This window comes from Dromaius novaehollandiae, unplaced genomic scaffold (genome assembly GCF_036370855.1).
Source record: "Dromaius novaehollandiae isolate bDroNov1 unplaced genomic scaffold, bDroNov1.hap1 HAP1_SCAFFOLD_130, whole genome shotgun sequence".
NCBI lineage: Eukaryota > Metazoa > Chordata > Aves > Casuariiformes > Dromaiidae > Dromaius > Dromaius novaehollandiae.
Window position 1 is genome coordinate 23,674 of NW_026991374.1, and position 26,327 is coordinate 50,000.

The window sequence follows — 26,327 nt, forward strand, 5'->3', positions numbered from 1 at the left end:
TATTTTCCAGTCACTGGCTAGACTAAGAGAAGAAAGAGCCGAGTGAACTGTCACGGTGGCAACTACAGCCATTCCTGATTATCATTCTGTCTGGGAAGTCCCATGACCCTCCTCACAATATACTAGCTGTACCCCTATCATGCAACGCACATGAGAGAGGGCCTTTGAGAGCAAGAACTCTATAGGTAAGAACCTATAAAAAGTATGGGCTGTTTACTGGACTCTACTGCACTAGTCCATTAGACCACTTCCTAAAGTTAGTAACAATAAGCAATATTATAGAAAAGATTGCACACATTTGAGAAATACCCAAATCAGTAGGAATCTGCTTTAACTATTTAACTTATCTCCACATTTTAAAAAATAGACCCATACTGTACATATGGCCTTCCATGAAGATCAGCTACTAATTTTTAGTGAAGATAATCAGAAAGTACGAGGCACATGACATACATTTAACAAGCCCATAGGTTATTCTGTAGAAGGACACCTGTGCTCTCATCAACTACTGCGCGAATAGGTGTTGCCTGTGAGACCAAAACCACCACCAGTACAAAAGAAACAAGGGTCAGTGGACTCAGCACCCACAGCTGAAGCCATGACCCTTTTCAAGGTCTCATCATTCAGTCCAGCCAGTATGTCTTTCTAACTAAGGGCTGGATGCGTATCTTACTATTTTATGACTTAAGCCACAATCAACTTCTAAGCACACCATGCAAGTAGACAGAAATGCAGCAAGGATGGGGCATTACCTGAAAAGAATCATTGCAACCCGACATGGAGGACAGTCAAGAAGAAAAATCTGAAACATTAGGCAAAAAAAAAAGAAAGAAATTAATGATATGATCTTATTTAAACTCTATTTTGTGTATCTTTCTTCCTCAGTTCTGTATGTGACAGATCACTTCTACTAGAAGAACTGTTTTACAGCAGAGCTGGAAAAGACTCAAAATCATGAACAAATTAAAAGATCTCACATTACCTACATATACAAGGATTTAAGCAGTATGAGCAGCATCTAGGATTCAGCTTCTGCCAGTTCCTAAGAAGCAAATCAAGTTCTAGTCCATTTGAAATTCTCTCATTATTAAATATATATATACTTATATATAGATCTCTCTCTCTCTCTCTCTCCCTCTCTCAGGGCTTTTGTAAAGCAGATTACTGTATTACCAATCATTTCACTATTGTAGCCTCTATAGCCTTACTTTGGGAAGTGCTAAGAGGCTTTTATAGACAACCATCTTACATTAGATCTTCAAGACTGGGTCCGGCACTGCTGAAGCAAAGGAGAGTATTGTCATCATAAATGCTTAGTATTCAGCACAGCAGGGACCTTACCATGACCAGAGGATATCTCAGTATCCGTTCTATAGATAACCTTAGCAGTCATCTTTAAATACATTTGTTGCCTTATTTCCATAGAGTATTTTTGAAGTACTGTTTAAATTTCACCATTAATTAGCTATCTATTTCCTAAAACAAAAAGTAGCCTAATGCAATTTGAGCAGTATATATTTGTTTCTCTTCGCAGGCCAAACTCCTACCATAAATACGACCTGGTTTAAATCCTTATGTAATAAAATATTGTTGATTAGCAACAATCTCCCATCTAACTTTCACAGCAACTTAAAACACTTCATATCAGCAAGTTTTACTCTGGATAAAAAGAAAAAACTGTGCAAGTGTTCAGTGTTAACCCCCTACCCCCCCTTTTTTTTAAAAAAATATTGTCCACTATGGGGGGTTGGGGGGGGCAGAAGAATTCCTTCCTAGTTTGGTCTGCTCTCTGAGAGAAAGTATTTCAGTAAAAAATGGATCATGCTTTTTTCTGTTGTTTCTAAAATAAGTGCACAATAGATTATTTCACTGCCAAGCTACTAGTCAACTCATTAAATCACTCCAAGTGAGAATATTTGAAGAACATGTCCACTTTGGGGACAAGTTGGATAAACTGAACAAACCTATTTCTTTGAAGTGCTACAGGGCCTACCTGGCCAGGTAACTGATGGATGTTCAAATTAATTACTAGCAGGCAATGTACTTGCTATAGCAACAATCGAAAGGTTGAAGGCTGCATCATTCTATTCAGCCCTTGTGCCTGAAAGGGCCTGTTATTACCATATGAATAGATGCGCACATTTCAAATATTTTATTTCCAGTGCAGGTTCCTAATATACAGCCATTTATTTCTCTAATCAAATTACTTGTATGTTTTAATTCAAGTCCGTCAGTCTCAATAACAGTTTAGAATGTACACATACACTCACAGGAAAAAAAATCTTTTTCCTTAGTCATACAGAACTCTAATAGAGGCACAGCAAGAAAAAGGCATCAATTAATTTAAAGAACCTCAAGACATTTGCTTAGTGAATGCTCCTAAAAGCCAATCAGAGTTTCTTTCAAGTCTTGTATTTAAAAAGCAAGCCATTTCTACTCATCAAGGAAGGTTAAAGAGTAAGTGAACACAATGGATGCATGATGACAATCTGCTAGTGGATGCTTTCTTTGCTAAGGAAAAAACAAAAAACCCACAAAATCTTATGTGAGGTCTGTGTATCACCTTACACATTAAGGCCCATATGGCTTCTGGGAAAAGTGTCCAACACTTACTAATTACATTTCATCATTCTGTCATTTGATATTTTTGCAACAGACTCTGTCTACTAACTCAATTAAAGTTTCATCAACTGTGGACTATATCCCTTCTGTCGTGGACCATAAAATTTTCCCTTCTGTGGTCTCTTATAATACCTGTTTTTTCCCATGCTATTTGTATATATTCAAAGTATATATTCAAAAAGTCCAACTTTTTAAACATTCCATGATATATGTTAACAGAAGGAGAGACGGCATTTAGAGTCCCACTAGTTCATTTGAACCTTTAAATTCAGGTATCTTATGATTTCCTTACATTCATTTGAAGTACTGTTCATACTTAAATGAAGAAAATTCTATTCCTCCAGTACAGATTTCATTTTTTTCTTTTTATTTCCTACATCTTAAAAAAAAACAAAAACAAACTGAAATGCTTTTCTCTGTGTACACAGAGAAATGTGTCTTAATCACACCAGTCATTCACTTTTCTGACACACTGCAGAGCGTTCCAACTACTGAACGGCAGAGGAAAAACTAGGGTACAACTCTATGTAGCAGCTGAATCTTAATGTACCTGCTGAATCTCACCATTGAGGTGAAACAGTAGCAAGTATTAAAAAAGTATGGTCATAATAGTTACAAAGATTGAGATGAACTCATCAACCTAATCCAAAATACTTTACTGCCTCAGAGACAGGCAAAGAAGAGAACAGGATTCACAGCTGCTCATTTTCAGGTCAGCTCTACAGCAACAAACACAGTTTCCGGATTTGTGATGGCAAAAGAAATATTAAATATTTTTGAGCATGCAAGTCCCTCTGTTATGAGGGATCTTTCAGAAAAATGTGTTTGTCTTTCATTTTTGGGAAGGATAGCAGGGAATTTAACTGGCATGTTTATGTTAAAACTTTAAGATAGTGAAACAGATCTTCAAATGTTTCAGCTTTAGCAATTTAATATCAAGCACTTTCTCTCTAAATACCTACTTTCCATGATAAATAAACCTCACAACCTCTTAAAAGGAATGTTTTACAGACCCTTTGTAGCAGATTTACAGAGGATTATTTCACAGAGTAGATTTAAATGTTAGAGAGCACCATCATTCAGCTCACATAGTAATTAGCAGCCTGAAAATACCTAGTTCACAGCAGACACGCTCATAAGCTCTAACGTACTGAGTGTTCACATACTCATTCCATAATAATATTACATTTCACTGTCATACTGGAAACGCAGTCCTTAGCCTTGAGGTAGGAAACAGCTAAGTCTTATAAACTGAACAATATCATATAAAGTTAGTGACATGGCTGTGAAGAGTACCCAGCTTCTGTGTTCCTGGTAAAACTCTGAAGGTTTTACTTGCTCAGACTAGCAGAGATAATAGCCCCCATCCTAGCTGGCACGTTGCAGACACGAGACAACATATATTTTAAAGTACACTGAAGGAGGCTCTTCCACACACGTTTTTATCTGATCATCATTGCGTACATTCAAGGCAGAACAGCTAAACTTTCAATTTAGAAAAAAGCTAAGAAACAACCGCAATATCCCTCCTCATTTTACCCATTATATTTTCACGTGTTACAAAGGAAAAGAAGGACAAAAGAATTAACTGGAAGCCCAAAATGTACAAAGTAACATTTGAGAGAGGAAAAATAAGCTATAAAATATTCATTGTCTGACCTGCTGAATTCTGGGCACAGTTTTGGTCATTCCCTTCCCTCTCACTTTTACACACACACCACCCACCCAAAAGACAGCAGATTTGGGAAAGGGTTACAGAAGTCAACAAGAATGATCAAAATGTATTGAATAGCTTCCATACATGGATCAATTTAACACATCAAGCATCTTCGACCTGAAAAAGATTTTGGGCTGAGGGGAGCGAGAGAAAGAGAGGATACAAAATCATGGGTGGTCTTAGGACTTGTTATCTGTGCGTTTCCTTACGTGGGCACAGCACTGTGAGTCAGGATGCTTGAGAGACAGAAAGCAGCATTTCAATCTTTCACCAGCACAGGACCAGGAGATTCTGAGATTCTTTTCAAGTAATAAACTACAAAGAAATTCAAAACACTGGTAAATCTGCAAACAGAACTTCACTTCAAGCCTGAGGACCCAGAAGAAAACAGAAGTCAGAAAGTCAGTCAAATTCCTAGTTGCTCTGCAAGACCATAAGTACCGTCCATCCCCATGGGAAATATTTCTGGCACGAAGAACTGCATGAGCAGCACTCCCTCTGCACAAGCCCAAATACAAAGGTCACACCAGAACACATGATGGGTCACCAGGGCTGTTAGAAGTTGGAGACTGTAAGGGAGAGGATTGCACTGCTTAGCTATTCGTCTACTGAGAGGAGACCTGAAAGAGACTAAACTCATGGTTGCATTGAACCAACCCAGGACTGGGTTGAGAATCAGCCTGTTCCATAATGCATTTCTTGAACCATGCACTGAGAAAGAAGAGAAAGCTCCAAGTGATATCTGCAGCTCTGGGACAGACTGCAAAGAAGGAAAAGGATATTTCCCCCCCTGCATTAATATGCTTAAAAATTGTATAGAGTGAACATGTATGTGATCCAATCATTCAGTATTTGATGGAGTTTCCAAGAAATATCATGTCTGAGCTCCTTAAACAGCAGCGATCATTATTTTCTTAAATCTAATTTATTAGTCATCTGCATTACTGTGGTAGGTAGTAGAGCCTGTATGTAAAAGGACTATTCTGAAGACCTTATCAAGGTAATATTGCATGAATTTATCGAGGAGAACTTCTGTAGTGACAGACAGGATCATGTGAGAGACTACAGAGCTGCACAGGGATCAAAAGATAGAAACATTATGACCTAGAGCAAAATGTTTCTTCCTTTGGACTTAGACGCACTGTTCTCTCTAAGAAGTGAGCACAGCAAAGTCTATTAGGATTCACACCACTGTTAAGTGAGGTCAATGGAACATTTCTCTCCCTTGTGTATCAGTCCTCTCCTCCCATGCAAAAAACACAGAGAGAGAAAAGGCAGTCTTCACTATTCCTATGGTAATGTATGCCAACTCTTCATTTGTCAGCTAGTCCAAAAGGAATATTCTGCAAAGTATGCCTTCCCTACCTTTAATTTCCTGGCAGGATCGAGAAGATAGCAATACGTAGATATCACAAAGTATTACATTTGCCCTCCACAAATTCCTGTTAAGCTCCTTCCCTTTTAATCACCGGAAGCAAGCATAACCACTCAGAGGGAATAAGGAACTGGGGAAAACAGGTAATTCTTTTTTTTTTTTTTTTTTATAAATGCATTTTTAGAAGTCAGAATTTACAAAAAAATTACTCCTTGACATTGCAGTAATGTCTCTAGGTAAAAGTCAAAAATAACATGCATGGAAAAAAGGCTAGATATCCACTGAAATAAAGTGGTATTTTGCAGCAAGTTTGGGGGCTTTTATTGATTATATCAGTTTTCCTAATGGCAAAAATATTAAAATGCACCCACATCTCCAAAGTGTGAACAAATTTAATGTTGGAACAAACACCTAAAATTCACAAAAGACTGCAACTTTATGAAACCACAATGAACTATGTTAACATTAACCTGACAGCTCACTTAAGACAAATTAATTTTCTAATCTGCATGCACTATGGTAACCCCTAATAGTATTTTCACTTCTTGCACTTTAAAGCATTACTTACGCTGCAATTACCAGATCAGTTTTGAGATATTCGAGGTTTCCATTATTTGATTTTTCCAGTTCATATGGAAATAATTTTATTTAAACAGTCTTTCACAATTTGCAAATCTAGACTTCAGCAATGTGCATGTGCACCCGTATGAGTTGGAAAGAGGTAAAGAACACAGTCAGACACATGGAGTTTTCCATTTTCCATTTAACTGTACTGCTAGATTGGACATGGTAAGAAAGGAAAGGGATTGGGTGAGGGGGAGGGTTGTTTGTTTTTTTAATCCAGCAGTGCCTCTTAAGTACATTTGCTATCAATCACTTTTGGTGGAGGGGGGAAAAAAAAAAGTCCCTGATGCAAGCAGATTTTCCTAAATGGCATTATTACAAATCCAACATGCTCAGATGTTGAGAGAAACTCAAACTTCAAGATGTAAATGTCCTGATATGTTACCAGGCTACTACCTATAGTAGCTAAAATTTACTACGTTAGGAAGATTGCTAGCATTTTCCCCATCTTGCCATTATAAGGCATGACTAGCCTACAATTGAGATCCTAAAAACAGCTGATTAAATCTCTAAAATGAAAGGCTATGATACATGCTGGAGTCAAGTCTAGAAGAATTCTCAGATACTGATGAGAAGGTATAGATTTGTTTTACAAGCTCCAAAAGGTTTATGAGAACACTGCCATTTCAAAAATCATTTCTCATGTCAGCCACAAATTTTCCCATTTGTCTGTTTGTCTAATGGTTCCTCGCTTCTTTGACATTTGATAAAGCCACATTCCACCACTAGTTTGACTAATCAGCATTTCAGAAAGCAAGACTACTAAAAATCCCAAGAGCTGTTCTCAAAAGGGAAGCACAATCTTTCATTTGAAAAGGATGCAACTAAAGAGTATAATAGCAATAATGTATCTGAACTGAAGTAAAATATCTGTTCAAATATCTAGGCCTGGATACCTTCCAATTTATTTAATGTTACTGTGCCACTCCATGTGCACTATGAGTAAGGAGAGCTGGGGTTTTTTCTATTACTTGGCTGCCTCTCCAGTTTTGGATTCCAAAATATTCCAACACTCTTCAAAATATTACACCTAAAGCTCCCTTTAGAAGTATTTTAATGACATTATTTTTGAGTTGGTGAATTGAGGGAGAGAGTATAGTCAAAACTTGTCATGAAACACTTGTCTTCTACTAATCTTTGTCCTACTGAGAGACAGATATGCAGAAAGATGATTTTGCTTGATCAGAAATAAACTAACGGCAAAAGAAGATGATCAAAAAGGCAGAAGGGGAAGGAAAGAACAAGTCACGCAACTAACTATTCCAGATTAAGCTTCAGACAAAGTAGCACCCATCACATAGATAGGAATGTTTACAGAAGTCCAAGGAAAGTTGTTTCTGGCAAAAGTTGCCTGAGCATGCTACAGGTAAAACTCTCATGTCTCATAAATGCAGCACAGAAGATTTCATTTACCTTTAATAACAGCAGCTTGCCTGTCTCTGTGAGCCATCTGTTTGATTTAGTGCCTGGTTGCAGCCGCAGCAGACTGGAAATGTATCTTTCTTTTCAAACACTCCAGTCATGCTCAATTAACCAGGTCATAAATTGATTGTTTTAATACACTATTTTGAAATGAAGAGGTTAGCTTTTAATTGCTACTTGCAACATTCAGAGCAATATGAAAAATCCATGACCAAATTCTGGAATGAATTAAAGAAAAAGAGAAAAAAGGGGGGAGGGGAGGAGGAGGGTAACCCTCTGCTCAATCTCTACCTAAATAAAAGCCTTTACTCTTTCTTAGGTGTATCAAAGTACCCTCTAGAGCAAAAGAGATTAAAAGGTATGTTTAAAAGGTTACAGTACATTGGCTTTCACTGTAAACGTGAAAAATATCCATTTCCCCCCTACAATGATAAAACATAAGGCAAGGAACATTCAAGCAGCTGGATAATTTAAAAGGTGAAGAAGATTTTGTTAAGTCTAGAATTCATTTTTAAAATAAGTTCAAAACAATCAACCTATTATTTCTTATCAGAAAGTAATATGCTTTAATAACTCCACCATAAACCTCGATACCGAATCAAGGCTGTAAATTAGATGTTGATCATTTTTATTAATTATCAATTCAGCACAAAGCAGCCATATCATTTAGAAGCCATCTGTGTGCCTACTAAAAAGCAACTCTTTAAAACTCATAAATACAGTTTGACAAATCAGGAGATAAGGTTAAGATCTTTTAGAATGCCAAATCTGAAAAGAGAACGGACACTAAGAGATTGTTACATTCTCCTTGCTATACAGCAACAATTAAAACGTACTTAACCTCTCAGCATAAGAAGCACAGTTGCCTTTCTGCAGCTGTCAGATGGATTCAGGGATTAATTAATTTGTCCTGTGGAACTGTTAATCTATTGTTAAGAGTACTCACAATTCAAAGCAACATTGCTGGCAAAGCATTACATAACACTACAGTAAAAAGTGGTTCCTGTGTTACACAAAACAGACTCTGGGAACATCTGAAGCTGCCTGCCCCTCCTTCCAACCTCCCAGTTTCAACCTGGGGATGAGAGAGGTGTAGCAAGCTGAACAATTTCCATCTTCTACTCTAAAGACTAAGTAATGTCTTGTAAATATATATATATTCATTGGGACATTCTAGGTTAGTCTCCCCTTACATAGGCTTAGCTTGTTTATCAGAAGAACCTGTACTCCGTTTCTTCCATTATATAGTCCTAGGTGAAAGATTTTCTAGACTTCTCGTATTTTAGGATTAATTATTAACATAGGACTCAGGTCTTCCTATGTGTATCACAGCAGCATTAGTAATGACATCTTAGGTATAGTTCAGAGGGAAAAAAAGTGCACTGAGGCTATTTTTCTTCCTTTTCCTCTAATCACCATCTGCACTAGGCCTTCACTAGTAGTGGGTTACTTCCTTCCCCACTCCTAGCTTAATGCTGTTAGCAAAAGGTGACAATAAGAAACTAATCTGGGGGAGAAGAAAAAAAATGCTGACTAGAAAAATAATATTCAAGTCTCCAACTTCCTAATAAAATACTACAGGTTTAACTTGCATTTACATCTGTCAATGATTCCGTGAAAGCTCACATGTTCCCAATAAGATTTTCATATGCATATTCATATCTATTCACTTTTGTTACATATGCAAAGCATGAAGTTTCATATCACAGCTTCCTACAGAAGCAAAACCATTTTAGCATATTCTTGCTCTACTCTGCCTCAAGTCACTAATACCTTTTTATTGTCACAGTTCACCAATCCCTCAGTTGTGCTGATGAAACAGTTTAAGGACCATATACATTTATTCCTTCAGTAGACAAAAAAAGCACATTCTGAAAAAAACCTTGTTTATATACCATTTCCTAAGATATGCAGCTCTTTCATATTTGACATGTTACAAGGATAAATTTACTAATATTCCCTCCAAAAAACTAAACTGCTTTTCAGGGAATCTGCCACAGCAACAAAGCATGAAGACATTAAGGAAACAATGTTAAAAGATCAGGGAAGCTGAAAAAAATAAAATGCTAAAATGAAGACAATTGTAGAATTAAAAGACCTTAATTCATCGAGGCGTTAAAACTCAAGTCTTCAGTAACTTGATCATATAATCTTCCTCTCTCCTCCTTTATTTCCCCCTGCCCCCAATAATGGACACTTCAGTTTCAACCTTCCTGTTCCTCTGTTCTAAAAGCAAAATAATGTCGCCTAATATCACAAAAAAGTAAATTATTGATATTTTAGGGGGGAAAAAAAATCATACATTGTTACAAACATTAAAATTAACTTTCTTGTGGGCTATTCTGTAGATTAAAACCTGAATGGTATACTGAATGTTTCTAGCTTTTCTTTCCTGGCCAATACAGGGGGATGATTGCATCTTCAGCCTCAATAGATGTTTTGGCAAAGATATGCAGATAGTGGACAATGATTTGGGAAGATGAAGGTTATTTGGGAGTTTATTGGTAGTTTTATTGAAGACTCTGCATAATCTTATATTTTCCTTGTTTTATTGGGCTACCTCTTCTAGACTTTGTTTTACAAAAAGTTCTTTGACTTTATTCAATTTCATTTAGACTCTTTTTTTCCCTCCTAAAAATAGAATATTATGTTCATCGCCTGTACAGATACAAGCATTCTGCCTTTACTACCTTTTGATCCTGTTGGCCAATGGCAACCAAATTTGATAGACTGCAAGATCAACTTTCAGATAATTAACTTCCCATAGCTTTTGTCCAAACTGATGTCCAGGCAGGGCAGAGACACCTTGTAAGTGCCTCCCAAAGCCTAAAATAATAATAATAAAAAAAGGTCAAAATGGCATTGCACATGAAAAAGGTTTCCATTAAAGAGTGCCATCAAACACAAAATATAGATATGAAAGAAACCAGTCTACACTGTTTTTTGGAGTTTACAGAGCTAATTTAAAAGATGAAATAAAAACAGCTGATGTTATTCTAGTAGGATTTGAAAAGTAAGTTTCAAAATAGTACCTTTTGAGTATGTCAGGATAATTATGATAATAAAACGAGTCTTAAGCACACTGATTTTTTTTCTTGAGCACAACTTAGAAGATGACTGTATAAAATTATTTTTAATTTTTTACCCAGAGAGCAACTATCTTAGATCATAGGATTTCAATTAATTCTCAGGAAAAGTACAGTCACCGACATTCACAATTACCATACGTATAAGGGATCAGTCCAAACTGAATTAAGTTCTGTTATGAAGGAAGAATTATGCAAACAACTATAAACTTAGCTTGATACATGACTTATCTTCTACCTCATAGCTGCTACAATACCGTATGGAAAAGGCTTTTTTTTCCTAGATTTGTTCTCTAAAAATTTTTAGTCTTTTAATGGTCATGTACATCATACCTTAAAACACATACCATCCATACTTGCCTTTGCAGTTTGTCCACAAAGCTGAGTTTCAACTACTCTCAGTCCTTTCACAATACTGCATCTATCTATACCTTCTGTAATTTCTTCAGGTGGACAAAGTACTGAAGAACAGAAATGTTTTTCTCCCAGTTTTCTGAGCACTCGCTGCAGAGCCCTATATCCGAGTAAAATACGAGTCACCTGCAGTCCCACCAACGTTTTCTAGTCAAAAATCCATAATTTGTTTTCCATATTGGCAAAGAGAATTATATTTTGGAGATAATCACTAACCACTACATCTTCAGTGATTGGCTTATTACATTTATTTCCCTGGACTTCAGAGTTATAGGTTAGTCCTTCTTTTGCATAAAAACGCTTTATTAATGAGCTCAATCAAGAATACTCCTGCTTTATATATAACATCAGAAGCTGATAGAATTAAGAGGGTTTAGCTGAGAGAATTAAGAGAATTTAAGTTTTTGGCTTGATAGAGAAGCTAGAATGCAATAAGTTTCTATTTTTCCAAGCTGCAGGATTACCCAGAGATTACCCTGTGATTACCCAGAGATTCGTACTGTTCTTCTCAGTCTCACTAATAAGGTATTTGGAGATGATTTTTGATTATGTTAAAAAATTAACACCATGTACCATACTAAGTACTTCTGGAGCAAGAGGCAATCTTTAAAAACATCAGGATGATACATATGTAATAGTTGTTTTTATTACAGAACATCATGTTAGCCAAAGAAACCGGAACAGTGACATAATCCAAAAAAACCCCAAGGCATATAGCACCATATTCCTGGTAATTTAAGTTGGCATTTCACTAACTACCAAAGTATTAAAGTATAAACAACTAAATTCACTTGGCACTAATTACTTGTCAATCTGAATAAATACAAACCCTTACCACATGACATGACATGACACAACATACCTGTGCCCCTTGAACTACTGCCATCCTTCTAGCAGTGAAATACACCCTTTGGCAAGAAATAAGCCTTGCCGCCAAGAAATACTGGTGCTCTCGGTGCTTCAGTTGTTCTCTATCTGCCCTTTTTCACCACACACTATGATGATTTTCCTTTCCAGGAATCAGCTTTAAGAGGAAGTATTGCAAGTTAATTTGCAGTTAGAGAAAGAAAGACTTGTTTTATGCTGAAGACAAGCAGCATGCTTCATCATCTGATGTTTATGAGCTGCGATTATGCACATCTTCCACTTAAGTTTAAATGAAGGATTTCATGTCTACCAGATAATATTTCAGACCACTGAAAGGATTGTTGACCTTGCTACAACAGGCTCACACAGCTGCTAAATGTACTGATTTGGGAATAAGCTGTAAGGTATACTATGCTCCATATATATGCTCATATATATCTCCTTACATTTTGGAGAGCTTACATTGTCATAGGAAATTTTGCCTTCACTCCTCTATATCTTCCCCAAGAATCATAATACATGCAGCAGTGAATGAAACTCTGTAAAAAATAGCTTTGCTTTAGAATACTGCTGCCCTTTAAAAATTGCATAACTCATTAAACTTTTACATGCAGGCTATTGCTCACATTACCCAATACAGTTGTTGCCATTATTTAGTGTCATTTCTATAAATATTTACTGAATTTATGTAATCAAACGTTCTTCATACCCACTATCAAACAACAGGCTACAAATGACCCTAGATTTTTAATTCAAGGTTTTGAAGAGAGAGAATATAAAAAACACACACACTGGACTCTTCCAAATATTAAAAGATATTTAGGAGCAGTGTATGAAAATTAAATTTACAATCACACCTAAAAATCACATTTGACCACCTAATCAGATTTTTTCCAATGTTTAAAAAATTGGGGGGGGGGGGGGGAGGGAAGGAAGGGGGAGGGGGAGGGAGAGAGAGAGAATTAATGAATTATACGCTGGGACAGATTCCCAAATGATGCAGACTCAGTCAAGCTATATTTATTACGTACGTTCTAAAAACAGCCCATTGTTTCTAAAAAACACAGTAGCCTCTTACAGAGGACAGGAAGGCTCCAGGTCTCTAAAGAAGCTAAAACTGGAAATAGTGAACATAGGATTTATTATTTATCAAATTACAGATGTACTTAGCAGTGATTTTAATTATACAAAGTTCAGCTCTAAGATCAAGATCACTGCGTGAAACTCAACTCCCCTATATTTTAGACATTTCTTCCCCTTGTCTTCCCCCCCCCCACTTTCCCTTTAATTTAGTTCCCTTTGCCTAAAAAGATCATTGTTTGATAGAACCATCCAGCAATGTGTGACTATTTCCTAAAAAGCATTTTCTTAAGGACATAAATTTTGCATTTAGGACAGTCTATTCCAGCCAAAGGTATGTTCTATACATATGGTAAATCTTTTCCTGCTATACAAGGAAAAACAGGATTGCAATACACTACTGGTCTTAAAATGTGTCCCCTTTAGCATACCCTTTCATGCCAGGTTTACAGCAGTATCATTGGTCCAATCACATACTCAGTCTTAATAACTGTTTTTCTCTTTTTTTTTTTCTTTAAGAGGTATTCAAATCATCTTCAGTAAGAGCACTCCACGTAGAGAAAGAACTTAAAAAAAAAAAAAAAAAAAGTCAAGCTATAACAGAATTCTTACTTTCTATAGAGGCCATTTCTCCTGCTACACCACACCAACTAAATAACTGCACTGCACAAATACACCTCCATCCCCGTGGGATAGCTGTCAAAGATACTACAAAAATTCCCATTCTACCTTTATCCAAAAAAAAAAAAAAAAAAAAAAGCAGCTTATCAAGAAACAAATAGTTTCGGTTCCCCCCACCCTTTTTTAAATGATGCTGCACTTACATCACAGGTGAAAAAACAACATTGTCATTCTTCCTCCAAAAGTTAAGCAAGAAACCTAAACTAAGTCCAGGTGTGGAAATAAACTGTATTATTTCTAGATGATTCAACTAGCTGACAGGATGGCAACAAGCTCTCTGAATCTGATTAACCAAGAGAACTGTTTTGGTAGTTTAAACGAGTATGTTCGTTTGACCAACACTTTAGCCTTCTGATGACACATCTAAACTAGTTCTTCCTGCTTATGAAGGAGATTTGATTTGAACACTGGTTGGCGTAAGTGATATGCAGAAATTAGACACCTGAACAAAACACATTTATTTGCACAACTCAGTAACCATTATATTATGCAGTTTTGTCTACTCAAATACACCGCAAGGTTTAAGTCTCATTTTATTTTGTTAGTTCATTTCACTTTTAGGTCATTCAAAAGCAGGACTTTTGCTTTTATGCAGACAAAACTGGAGGGCAGTTTTCAGTTCCAAATATTTCTGGCTTACAGCCCAGAGCCTTTGTTGCTCTGAGATGAAATAGTCTCAGCTTAGAAAAGGAAAATAGAAATCGAGTGCAAGAAGAGACCTTTACCAACAGCTACTGTTGGCTTCCCTTTCAGTGACCTCAAATGTTGCAGCACGTTTCATCTCTTCACCTCCTACCACTGTTCATCCTATTGTTTAGGCCCAGCAGCAGGATTATGTACAAACAATTGTAAGAACAGAAGAAAATGGTAACATTGTATTTTCATATATCTCATTGCCAACCTGCTGCCTTGAGCAAACTCAGAGCAGAAGAACAAAACTCACAAGATTCCAACCGTATATATTTTTTCTTGCTGATGGAAGACATCAGTCTTGTTATCTAACTTGTTTTCTCTGTTGAACGCTGTTGTTTTGCAACTGTTTTCATCCTCGACATTAAACATGGGCCTGCCTATACCTAAGGCAGCTGTTTAAAGATGAAGAGGCGTAACTTCTGCATTTTGCTGACATACCATCTTCTGAATTTCACAGAATAAACTGCTGTATAATAACTAATTTCCAATTAGTTATTAGCATAGATTTAAACATGCTCCACAACTGGTTTGCAACTGTGGTCTGAAAGACATTATTTAAAAAGAGTTGCCCATGCCTCGCTACAAAAGGTAAATCTCTGTCTTCCCGGAGGAGACCATTAATAAATGAGCTAAATAATAGTAGCTCCCTGATTTATGCATAAATACCAGCTTTTTCTGAACACCTATAATAAATATCACATTACTATTGTAACATAATATCATAATACCATATCAGGGGAACTAAACTTATCTGTCATAACAGTAATCTAACCTTACCTTCTAATCCAGAGAATTAATCGGAAAATCTTCCAGTAAATATTAAGAGTTAAAATAATATGGCCACATTCCATTTCTTTTCATTTCTCAAATATTTCTACAGCTCTTGCCTAACTTATGTTTTCCATTTCATTACCAATATTGACTAATTGATTGCACAGCTATTGTTACTACTTTATGGGCAGCAAGCGTCCTATAGTCCTATGAGCTAACGTTGCATCACTGCTAAGCAATTTACATACCCTACTAATTAAGTTCTGGAACAGCAAGTTAATTGCTATAAATGTCTTGCATATTTCTGTAAAGAGCTTGGTTTTCCCCTCTTAAATGGATACCCATCTCCCTTAGACCTCTGGTACTACAAGAAAACAATGTTACCATTCCTTTTTCAGAAAATGCTCTCCAGGAGTGAAAGTAAGAACTGGCTTGATCTGATACAGCCTAGATCAGTTGCCCCTGATCCTTTGCCTTCTGCAAAGGGAGACTGAGAGTAAGAACTACATTGGTTTGATTTTTATTTGTTATTGCTATTAGACAGATATTTTTATCATGGCAGCTTTTATGAAAGTCTTTTTGACATTCTTTTATTAATTCTTGAGCTTAAATTTTGTAAATTGTCCAGTGTTGAGGCTAGAGCATTAGAGAAATTAAACAAAATTATAAAGGAGTTTGGGAGATGTCAAAAATAATTACATTCTCAGTGAAGGTGACTTCTAGGTACATGTACAGGACCATTGGAAAATAGAGCTCATAAGGTTTAGATATCACAGTTCAATAATTGTTTATGAACATTTCCAGTATTCCAACCGCTACACAAACTGTATATTAAAGTGCATCTGCAAGCTAGACACAAGTCATTAAGTTACACAGTGTACCCACAGGTATTCAGCCAGACCACTTATTTCATCCCACAGATAAATGTGACAGAGGTAAGACTGGCCTCCTTACCATTCAGCTTTTAAAATTAGAAAGCCAGTATCAAAATTTTCTGCACGAGGAGTAATTCATTTCTTCAACAACTTCACAAAACACATTCACATCCCTGAAAAAAAACTTACCTGAAAACGTTACCAGTGAACTACATCAGCCTGTTAGCAACAGCCTTGCTTTCATTAAATTTGGTGCAAATTTTACCACTACTGTCACTGGAAACAGCATTTTCTATTCTTGAAGCAATGATCAGGTAAAGGTAACTAATCTTTTGCCTTTCCAAGCAGGAAGTTTGACATTAGTATTTTCATTTGACGTTTGCTTCTTCATCGATTTCAGTTTGGCCAATTAAAAACTAAATCATTATTAAAAATTTATATCAATTCTTGACATTTGTACCCTTGTTATGCACTTTTGGTCCACAACTGACTATATAAAAATACTGCCTTGCAAGTATAAAGCTAAAGCAAACTTCCTGGTAACCACACATGGGCCTTACCTCCATCATAGTGACCACATGACATGGACTCAGTAGGTAAATGACAGTCTTGGTAGCAAACTTGAACCCCACCTCCAGCCCAAAGATGAGACAGAGAGCCACCAGTAGCAGATTTTTGCCCAAGCTCTCCTGCTTAGCCTGGGGCTGCTGTAGCAGATGACCCTCCAGCTCCCTGCAGTGCAGCTGCCTCAGCTTCCACAGGGACAGAAGGATCTCCACAAAACCCACACTGAGGAAGACCAAGCTCTCCAGCAGACGCTGCTGCCCGGAGAGAAAGGCAGCGCATTCTGGCCCTCCATTGCCAGCAAAGCTGGGCTCCACCCCCCCGTACAGCCAGTCCAGGAGATTATGGAGGCTGTAACGGGACATGGTGGGATAGTGCCTCTTCTCCTCCCCGTCACTGTCCAGGAACAGGTAGGAGCAAGATGGAATCAAAGCCAAAATGCTGTCGGGCTGACGAAACATGAAATGCAAGGACGTCCCCTCTGTTCCCTCCCGAGCTTCAGGAGAAGCCAGCAGCCCACAACAAGGCTACACTGGGGGGTTTGCCTCTTGACGCCAGGACGGTAACTGCAAGCAACAGCCTGCAAGGGGAGAGGAGTTACAGATGAACGGGGTCACTGCACGGCGGTGCCAGCCGCTCGCCCCGAGACCCGTTACCCTCCCAGCCCCGTTAACACCCTTCACTCTCCTCCGCCTGAGCGTTACAGGACTGCCTTTCTCCTCGGCCGGCACTCCCACGTGCCCCGCCCCGCGGCCGCCTCTCTCCCCTTACCCGGCCCCCACGCCGTCCTGCGCCGGGCTCCTCGGCTCGCTGCCCTCGGCCTCGGCCTCCCCCGCCTGCGCGCCCTGCTCCCCCTGCCCCTCGGGGCCGTGCGACAGCCCTGCGCGTCCAGCCGCCGCTGCCCGGGCACCCGACGGCCGCTGATTGGACGCCGGACGGCCGCTGATTGGACGCCGGACGGCCGCCGAGCGGCCCCTCGCCCAACGGCCCCCCTCGCCCAACGGCCCCTCGTCCGCGCGCCGCGATCGGCGCCCTCAGAGCAGCGGCCCGGGACCTCAGGCAGCGGGAGCGGATCTCGGCTCCGTGAGGGAGCGCGGCTCAGAGGCGGGCCCGGCGCCCCCAGCCATGGGGGGGCAGAACTCCCACTAATACCTGTCATAGTTCAGCGCATGTTCTAGGGGATAACACATCCTATCTGTTATAGAAAAGACCTTCCTAATACGGATGAGTAAACTGCAGTAAGCAGAAATTACAGTTATTTCAAATAACAAAGGTTTGTAAAAAATACATACAACAGAATTCCAATAGCTAAATTGAGTTAAGATGTAACAAATGTCAGACTAATTGTAAATGTTTCAGTGTTTCAAAAAGAGATTTGGATAAATTATGCTCATCCCTTATGTGAGATTAGCTTTGCTACTTAATTTTTATGGAGGTTCTTATAGAAGGTCTTCGGCATTCCTTCATCCACAGCATCTGATGTTCAAATATTAACATTTTCAGTTGTGGTGCCTTAATTTATAAATAAACAGAGGGCCTGAAAATTCAGGAGCCAAGAGGTGCCAGGCAGACGCTGCAGAAATTAATAGAAGTTTATATAGAGGCTATTTTGGATGATACTGTTGTGTTTCTACTTGGGGAACATTTTTAAATGGATTAATCTTCAAGTGGAAATTGTGAACAAGTGGCTACCTGACAGAGGGGTTTTTTTTGGTTTTTGGTTTTTTTTCCGCCTCTCCTCTTTGCCCTTATAGGTGAAACTGAGCACAAACTGAATCATATTGTCTGCTGCAAAAAGAAGTCATCCAACCCCATCTTTATCTGTCATCTCGTTACAGCATGCTCATGCTTCTGTATGAGCTCATTGTTAGAAGTTTTTTAAAAAGATCTATTATATATAAAAATATATATGTATTGAAAGGTGCTAATCAACCTCAAGCAGGTCACGTGACTGGTCATGCGGATCTAAAATCATATCAGATTTTTTTTAAAAATCTTCAATATATGCAGATGTTATACGGAATTTCTTACCAGTGTAGTAATGCTATACTGATGAATAAACAATCCTGCAGGTTTTTAAGGACGAGGTCAGCAATACTTCCCACCGTGGCTTGGGGGGAAAAAAGGATAGTTTTGTCTCCTTTTTGTACACAGCATAATGCACAACGCATTTTTGTCTAACTCTCAGTAGCCGTTGCTTAAAAATATGGTTCAAACTGTAAAGGTGTGCTTTTAAAATGAGTTAATGCCAGACCCTTCTGGACCAGAGTTTTGTATCACTAATTAAAAAAACTGTTACAAAGTCTACGGTCAATCAGATTTGTATGATATTTTATAAAAATGCTTAGAATAATCAGTCTGTCTACAGTGTTTCTAGGGCACCTACCTCCTCAGCACGCAAGTGCTGAGAATGCTACAGATGTTTTCTGTGTAATTGTGGGTTTATTTGTACAAAATGTGCAGTTCACTGTGACATGCACTGGGACAGAATAGGTCTGTTTGCTTAAAGCTGATCAAGAAACGCTTTCGTAAATGGCCTTCCCTTGTAATTATGTTTATTGCCCTTTCAGATACGTCGCTGGTTTTAGATAAAGACTTTTTTTTATTATTTGGGGTACTTTATAAGAAGTTAAGGTACAACCACGTAGCCTGTTTCACTGTTTTAAGTTGGAACGCTAACTTCCAATGAGCACTAATCAGTTTGCCTTATTCCATTAAAAGGGTTTTCTTTTAATTCTTTTGCTTAATGTTCCTAAAAACCATGCTCTGTAAACTGAGTTAGACGACAAACCCCTAGAGCTGACGTGAAGCTGCTGCTCAGTCGTGCTTCAAGCGGCCGCCTTCTGCCCCGACTGCTGTAGCACTGACGTCCCACCATCTCCGCCCCGCTGCTGCTGGTGGCAGGGGGAGGGCACGCTCGAGTTCTGACCTCAGATATACTGCTGTTTAATCGAGACAGTCCAATCCACTGGCACACCCTGACGTTTGTATATGGACCTCCTTACTTGTCTTCAAATGTGCGGGGTTTTAAAATTGTTGCCTGGAGTAGGTTACATCTCTTGTGTGTGTTAGATCGAACCAAAGAAGCCTCCAGCCATGCCCAAATGCTGCTCCTAAAGCCTGCCTTCCAGTCCTTACAAAATCCCTGCAGGATTAAATGTATTAACTTTTTTATTTTTGTACAGTTTCTAACTGATTTTTGCTAGTGATGTTAATTGAATTAAGTTTATTTGGGGCGTCTGAGTAGCTACTCCATTTAAATAAACTGGTGACTTTCCTTTTATGTTGGAAAAAAAAAGAAAAAAAAGAAAAAAATAGAAAAAAAGGAAACCCAAAGTGTGCCTCTCAGATTTAAGGGTTTCTGGTTACATTTATTCTTAAGACCAGCGATGATTCTTTACATACAAATTTATGTTTTCCTCATTTTTTATTACTGTTAAAGAAAAAGTAAAGAATAAAAACCTCTTTCTTTGCTCTGGACCCAGTAATTGCGCTGGTACATAAACGCACTGAGAAAACAAACTTTTGTTTGAAACTTTTGTAACAACTTATGACTGTTTTTGTATATCAAAGTTGATTCTTTTCAAAATATTTGGATCTAGTTTCTAAGTTATTTTAGTGTTTTATATGTTACCAAAAAACTACTTTGAATTGTTCACCAGCATCCTGAGTTATCTGTAATGCAACGGTGACACACAATAGGCTTAAAGCTACCTGGAGTAGCTTGTAAGGCCTCTCTCTTTTCCTTCCTTCCTTAGCAACTTGATTGATTACAATAATATCACAGATTACCTGAAACCCCTTCCTTTATAACTAGATCCTCCTTCCTTCCACATTTAATTGCTATTAGTGTGAAGAAACTGTTGAAATGGGCATTTTAATATAAGTATGGCTTAAAAGATAAAAATGAGGAAAAAGCAAAAAATAATTATATAGAAGGTTATCTGTGGGTCTGTGAGATATGGCTGTGGAAAGATATTGTAGTAGTTTTAACACTATTGTTATTACCTTTTAAATCATTTTTCCAATAAAATAAGGAAAAAGAATCACCATTTCTTTTTATGTTTCTCTGCTTAATTGTGTGGCTTGGTCAGTTTTTTTGTTTGTTTTTATTGGAACATTTGAAATTGGTGTTTTAGATGCTAATGACGTTAGGAATATTTCTCTGAGATTAACTCAGTCTTTTCATTTTGCCTACTGTAGGAACAAACTGGACAGGTGCAGCTTGCAGTCTAATTCAGAAGTGAGTCACTGAACACTCCAACTTATATCAGCATTTCAGGTCCAGTTTTGTACTTTTTATGTCTAACTTTAAACACTGAATTATGTCCAGCATTGGGCCTCTTCCTCTCTGAGAGGTGGAAGTGGTTCTGACTTTCATAGAACGCAGCTTGGTTGCAGAACCAGTTACACTGGTGTGACCAATACGCTTCCCCGCGCTACAATAGGAACATTATTCAACAGGATAAATAGTACTAAGTTGAAAAATGAATTCATGCAGCAAAATTTATGTCAAATAATATCTTCAAGGAAATAATTTCAGTATACTTTCTTCATATTAATCTCATAGTAGAAGGTGTAATTTTAAAGAATATCAAGGTTTGCGTTGCCATGAGCGATTTATTTCATGTCGTGTCCAGCTAATGGGTACATTAGTCATGTTGTTAAAGAATAGCGAACCGAAACTGTCTAGAGGTAGCCGCTTAGCACAACTTCTATGAAACTTGCTTAGCATGAGGCGCTAAATTTGCTGAAGCCTTAGGCCGCACTTAGATAAAATAATGAACTTTTACTTAGTCCAGTAAGAAAAGGGCCTCAGAGCTGGTTCAAGCTAGGAAGCTAAGGAAGTTACAAGCGGTCTGCATTCCTGCGTCTCACACTCCGAAAGGGAGGGTGTCAAGGCTTTGAAATAAGACCAGTGCAGGGCATTAGGACCTTGAGGGACAAAGCCTTAGCTCACTGCTGGGGCAGTGATAATTGTTATGCTTTAGAATCACCTCCTCCTCCTCCTCAGGACCTTGAGACACAACAGTAAGACCCAACAAAAACAGAGGTACAACCGTCATCAGAGACCGCAAAAAACAAAAATAAGGAGAAAAACAGCTTACCTCAGAATGACGATGAGACCCAATGAGGAGCAGGAGACCCCAGACCAAAAAATTACTATTGGTCTAACTACCGCGTGAGGGGTGGGAAATGTAAGTTGAAAAAACTGTAATTGCCCAGGATTTGTTTATGTTAGGGTCCCTCTTTGGAGGCACCCAGCTTGAGCTGTAATTATTGCACACGCGTCATTAAAATTTAATTATTTAATTTGTTTTGTTTTGGCTCTGAACTTTTCTGCGGCAACCTAGGGTCGGGCCCTGTTATGGTGGCCGACAAGCCTAATTTCCATAACAATGTTGACCCCATTTTACAGAAAAAAAGTGATCGTTTGGATTTTTCGTTAACTTACGGGGTTCCTTCAATGTATGGTGGGCCAGGGAAGGAAATTTTTTCCCTTCCCCCAAAACTTTTAGTCTAAGGCAGTATGGCCATTTTTAAGTTTTTATTTGGGAAGGAGATCCAGTGAGAACAGCGTACCAGAACCATTAGTTCAACAGCTGTAACTGTCAGCACTGGTTTTCAGTGTCCCTATAGTAACTCTGGCTTGGTGGCAGAGCTTCCTGGGGTGCCTGGCAGGAGGGGAGGAAGGCTTGGCCATCCTCCTCCCCCCGGCGTGGACAGCTATGCTCATGCTGAAGGGATGTTTGTTTGAGGAGGGAGGAAGGCGTGTGCTCCTGTGAGGCAGCAAAGCCCCCATCCAGCTGTGCTGATGACAAAACACAGTTCCCAAGACAGAGGGAAAACTGACTTCTAAAACCGTGTTTCCTGAATTAAATGTCTGTTGCACTGAGAGACATTTTCTGTTGAGTATGAGTGAAAGGGAACGTACTCCCTCTGTAAGACAATTATTGAGACAAAGCAGAAAATTTTAATGTGCCCCTGCGCATGTTTTTGTCTTTGACTAATCTAAGATTTGTGTCTCCTGTCCATAGGTGCAAATTCTTAAAAAAATAAATAACTAAAAAATCCATGTAATCTTCAGATGTTGAGGATTGATACAGATGTTACTCCACTTGCTTGAAGCCTCTATGTGGAAGATAAAATTTAACTCTGCAGGAAAAAGCTACTTAAGCAAATAGCTTAGACTGTCATTTTAGCATTTTACAGATTTGGTATCATTAGTCTGAAATTGGTAACATCTACCTAGAACTCATAGTTCACTGAGGTGTATACTTAGTGAAACTTCCAGCAAAAGTTCCCTGCTCTTCTTGCTCCTTCAGCCTGCTATGTAGTATTACACTGAAAAGAAACTAACACTGAGCATTAAGGATGCTTCAGAGCTGACAACTTACCTACATTGTTGGTATTAAACAGTGAAAGGCTGACTTAATGATTAGAGTTGCAGAGAGATTTAGAGAATAACTAGCAGTGGCAAGTGAAAAAGAAATTGCTCAGGTTTCCATAAAGCACTTGATGCTTAGGCAGAAGTCTAGTATAATGATTCTGCTTTAAGCATTGTTAGAGAAATGAAGCTGTGGTATTGATTCTGCTCCCAGACTGGTGAAAACCTCCTGCAACGCACATATAATAAACTCCAGTCAGAAAGGTGGGCATATTCAATATTTTCTCTTTCCAGGAACGGTATTTGCCAGGAAACTTACACAATTACATGCTTGCTGGTCTGAGATGGACTGGGTCACAACACTTGCAGTATACCTAAAGGTCCTTTAATTACTGCCAGAAACATTTGTGAAGTGCATTAGAGATGGAACTTCAGTTCAAGTACCTTCGAGTAGTTTTCTGGACAAAGTTTTAGGCTGAAATCTTCAGTACACGTTCTGTTCTATTCTCTGTTGTTCTAGTGAAGTGACATAGAACAGGACAGGAAATAAACAACATTCTCTACCAAAGTTGTGGCAAATACAAAAACAAGTGCACAAATTACCCCTTATTTTCAAATGTCACATCATAATGAAGTGGAAGGAGAGTACAGAGAGACATCATATACTGTTTCCTGTGCTTTTCATCCATAAGATATGGACAGGAAGTATTTAAGCAATGATTAAAGGATCTGTCAGCAAGGTAGACTCAGGTTTCTCTTGTGGGGATTGCCAGATAACAGGCACAAGTCCTGCTTGAATGCTTAGACTATCCAGAAATGCTGATAATCGTTGCTCTCTTTTAAAGGAATGGCTACATGCAGAGTAGACCAAGACGAGCATTACAGACAGCTTAGAGGAGAATCCATATTCTTATCTGATTGGTGATTAGCTGTCAAATATTCAAGGCCCCCTAGAAATCTGTTAGTATTACAAATTGAAGTGGAAAGCCAAGTTCAGTTTTCCTACCTAGTTTTACGAAGTCATACGCAAGACGCACACAGTGCCTAGTAGGTCTAGAATAACAAAACTGTACAGTATCCCTTAAAATGCATTTATTTGTTTCAATATAAAGATTTAACAACTATTTGCCCAGTTGGCTGGACTTAGGGTGCAACAACAAAAAAATGGACCAAAATACAAAAACAAATACACAAATTACCCCTTATTTGCAAATGTTACCTCATAACCAAGTTTTAGCACATTAAAAAGTTTACAAAATGTAGAACACTTTTACAAATTATTCAGAACTAACAGCATAGGCGGCAGTTCAGCCCCCCACATCAATCCTTGCCCCTGCCATTCCAGTCTGTGCCTGGATAACATGATGCTTGAATGAGAGAGTTGGGCAACTGGAACTGCAAGTTTCCAAAGACAGCTTTGTGCCTCAGCCCAGTGCATGAGCAGCTCCAGCTCCCCGGCACAGTTGGCTGGCGAGAGTGATGTGGGTGGGCATGCTCGCTGTTCTGCCTGCTGCGTCCTCTGCAGCATTGAGAGAATGACTCGGTTGGTAAATGCAGAAATAATTTTTTTAAAAAGTACAAAATTTACCCTGAAGAAAAATAAAATCAATTTTAAAACCACCTTGGCTTTAACTAAGTTACATTAAAAGCTGCAAGACAGATTTAGAGCAATAGCACTGAGTACAAGATCACAAAACTCAACAGATGTGTTATGTATCTTGTCACTGTAAATATGAAAACATCAAGGTTGACCTCTGTCTGCCTGTTGAAACCTTCCACATACCAGCAGAAGGGCTGACATATGCCCTCTTCCTGATTTTTTGGCCTTTTCAGAGCTTTAACTGCTAAGACTAATTTAATTCATAACAGTCTGCCTCTAGTGAAACAATTGCAACAGCAAAAAAACCCCAGCCCATCTATATTTTTCCATTATCTATAAATGTATAGGAAACCAATGCCTGCAGTTTAGACACAAGACTTAGGACATAAAAGTACAGTGTTTAAATAGTTGCAAATAGCTGTTTCTGAAAGGAAATACAATTAGGTTTTACAAAACATTATCCAATATACAGAAATATCAAAACCCTGACTAAGGCCAGAGATAGAGGGATAGAACTGCTACACTGAGGTACTCTATAATCTTAAGGTGTGCAAATGAACCGCCTGTTCCTGTCTCCCAGCTTCAGCAAGGCAGCACCTGCTTAAGCACAGGTGGGCTTTGCTTATTAGCAGTGTTTGTCAAGCCCTAAGAAGCTGAACCAGAACCAAATATAGGTAGGTGCTCATAGACTGTGGTCTTTCATTGATTTATGTAAGTATGACCAAGAGCTGTTAATTTGCACCCTGCAAAGGCAACAAAGTGGAATTTCTTCTTTGGTGTTTAAATAGAAGAACGCTGAACACATAGACAGAGCTCAAACACTGCACACGCTGTCTGAACCCTTGAAAAGTAGCACTGCACGTGTCCTGGACAGCTAAAGCCTTGGCACCATAATTTTAATGTCCGTTGGCTAGTGCCAGACATTATGGTGGGTGCAGAAGTTTTACTAGCGCCCTCTTGTGCTTTGGAGTGCTGCTTACTCAGTCTGCATTAACAAACTGATCAGTAAACAATTTTATTGTAGTTACTAATGCTGCATGTATGGATGTGCTTGGAGAGTGTCTAAATTTAGACTGTCTTTCACCAACAGAGTAATCAATTCATCATCCTAGTTTTGTTTACTAGCAAGTGTCTCCTATTTTCCTTTTTTTTTTCTTTCTTTTTTTTTTTAAAAAACATAGAGGTCTCTGTTCACACACCTCTGACTACTTAAGAAAAACTTCTCTGCACAGTCTAGCCATCAGCACTGCAGATGATTTTTTTTTTTTTTTCCTGGCAGCGGACAGCAAATCAATCCCAAGATGGAGAGTGAGATTTTTACAATCAGCTTAAACATTTCTAAAACTTGGGCCACTGCTGAAAGGGATAGTCTGTGTCTGGCCACACAGTCCCACTCCTGTTCTGCACCGTGTCGAGTCCTAATGTCTTCCTAACCGTTAACATTGGGACAAAAGAACAATTATGAATATTTGACCAGGAAAAGCCAGGACCATCCTTTTCAATAGTACACTGCACTAGTGCAGTGTAAAACCACATCTCCAGGTACAG

At 38.5% G+C, this 26,327-nt stretch overlaps 1 long non-coding RNA gene across 1 annotated transcript; it reads right to left on the minus strand.

Moving 5' to 3' along the window:
* Positions 1-724: 724 nt before the first annotated feature.
* LOC135326074 (uncharacterized) lies at positions 725-17,914 on the minus strand. Its single transcript, XR_010386730.1, has 3 exons — positions 17,846-17,914; positions 16,788-17,371; positions 725-802 (listed from the first exon to the last, which is right to left on the minus strand). It is a non-coding gene; the product is annotated as an uncharacterized LOC135326074 (long non-coding RNA).
* Between the last annotated feature and the right edge of the window lie 8,413 nt (positions 17,915-26,327).